Below are 2518 nucleotides of genomic sequence, written 5' to 3'. Positions count from 1 at the left end.
GTATAGTAGTATGTTCCTCTGAACACGATGTTATTATCTCGATACAGCGGAATATACGTTCGGTGGGTAAGGTATTTAGTAAAACGTTTGACTTGATATCAATAGTTAACGTTCTCAAATGGAGTGACGCACTACTTTAATATTAAAACCGTGAATTAAGTTGTCTGTTGCCAATATTATTCTGCGGATTTACGACCGGAATATCTGGTTTGACTCTAGAAATCATAGGCTAGGTGAAGCTAATAACTGAGGCGTTCTATTCTCAATTAAGGCGGTAACCTTCTCGACCAGATTTACACTCGATCTTAAAATTCATACATGAAATTAAGGTGCACGTCAGAAAAATGTATATTAATTTGTTCCTCTGTACTCGATGTTATACTCCCGATGAAGCGGGAGTTGCTCGAGAAAGGTAAGGTCTTCGGTAAAGCATTTGACACTATAGCTATTGGTTACCTTTTCACAAGTAGTGACGCTCTATTTCAATATTCAAACTGTAAATTAATGTGTATATTGCCGACACTGCACCGCGCATTTACTTCTGGAATACCTACCTGACACTTGGTATCCCAGGATAAGTACTGCTGTCCACTTAGCCGTTCATCACAGAAGGTTGCACCGTTCACGAGCGGTATGACGCTCGATCTTCTAACTCATGAATGAAGTTAATGTGCCGGACTACAAAATGTATGCTAATTTTCATCTCTGAGCAAGATGTTATACTCTTGATACTCCGGGTTAATTTCTCCGAAGGTATTGCCTTCTGCAAAAAGTTTAATCTATACAAATAGGTAATGTTCTCCGACGGTTCGACTCTCTACTACAATATTCATACCATAAGATAAGGTCTCTTTTGCCAATACTGTTCAGCGGGTTCACACCTGAAATGACTGGTTTGACTCTGCGAATCACTGGATACGTGAAGCTATTGACTTAGCCGTTCGTCTCTCACAGAAGGTGGTTTCGTTCACGCACGGATTAGCCCTCGATTTTCAAATTCATAGATGAAGTTAAGGTGACCGTCCCTAAAGTGAATACTAATTTCTTTCTCTGAACACGAAGTTACACTCACTATGCGGCGTGTTATCCTTTCGGAAGGTAAGGCCTTCGGCAAAAAGTTTGATTCTATATCAATTCGTATCGTTCTACGGCGGTTTATCTTGGGACATTAATATTTATACCGTTAAATAAGATGTCTAATGCCAAAACTGCACAGCAGATTGACTGACGGAATACCTGGTTTAACTCTCGGAATCACAGGATATGTGAAGCTATTGACATTGCTGTATGATTCTCGAAGAATGTGGTAACGTTCTGTAACGGTTTGACACCCGATCTTCCAATACATACCTGAAATTAATCTGCTCGTGAGTAAAATATGTACTAATTTCTTTCTCTGAACTCGAAGTTAATCTCTCGATGAAGCGGACTATGTTCTCGGAAGGTAATGTGTACGGTAAGGAGTATGACTTTATATCAATTGGTATCTTTCTCAAACGGCTTGACGCTCAACTTTGATATACATACTGTGATTTAACATATACATTGCCAATAATATTCAGCGGATGTACTCCTGATATACCAGGAATTGCTCTCGGAATCGCAGGGCAGGTGAAGCTATTGTCATACTAGTGCGATTCTCTACGAAGTTGGTGATGTTCTGTATCGCTTTGTCTTGCGAACCTCTCATTCATACATGAAATTATGAATCCCTTCACTGATATGAATACTAATTTGCTTCTTCGAAATCGAAGCAACACACTCCCCGCTGCCAGTTATGTTGTCGGAAGGTCAGGTAATCTGTAAAAAGAATGACTTTATACCTACCTTTATTGTTCACCGACAGATTGACTATCTACTTTAATATTCATGCGGTGAATTAATGTTTCTATCGCCAAGCCTTCGCAGCGGATTCACTTCTGGAATACCGGGATTGACGTTTAGAATCACAACTACGGGTGAAACTGTTGACTCAGCCGTTCGACTCTAATAGAAGTTGGTAACGATCTCGAGCAGATAGCTAGTAGATCTTCCAATTCCTACCCGAAGTTAAGGTGCCTGCTACTCAAATGTATGCGAATTTGTATCCCTGATCACGTAGATATACTCTCGACGCAGCGGGTTAGGTTCACGGATGGTAGAGTCTTCGGTGAAACTTTTGTTGTTATACTAATAGGTAACGTTCAACAAGGGTTAGATTCTCTACTTCAATATTCAAACTGTGAATTAATGTGTCCACTACCAATAGTGTACAGCATATTGACTCCAGCAATACCTGGTTTAGCTCTCAGAATCACGGGATAGGCTCAGCTATGGACTTATCCGTTCGTATCTCACAGAAGGTTGCAACGTCCTCTATCGGTTTCATCATCGCTCTTGACATTTATGCACATATAATCGGTGTATTTCCGCTAACATTTCTATTAATTTGTTTCCGTGCACATGAAGCAGGACACTCGCTACAGCGGGTTATGTTTTCGGTAGGTATGGTATTAGGTGAAAGGAATGACTTTATGCT

The sequence above is a fragment of the Lasioglossum baleicum genome, unplaced genomic scaffold, assembly GCF_051020765.1.
Source record: "Lasioglossum baleicum unplaced genomic scaffold, iyLasBale1 scaffold0119, whole genome shotgun sequence".
In the NCBI taxonomy this organism is placed as follows: Eukaryota; Metazoa; Arthropoda; class Insecta; order Hymenoptera; family Halictidae; genus Lasioglossum; species Lasioglossum baleicum.
Note: the sequence above shows the minus strand (reverse complement) of the source record.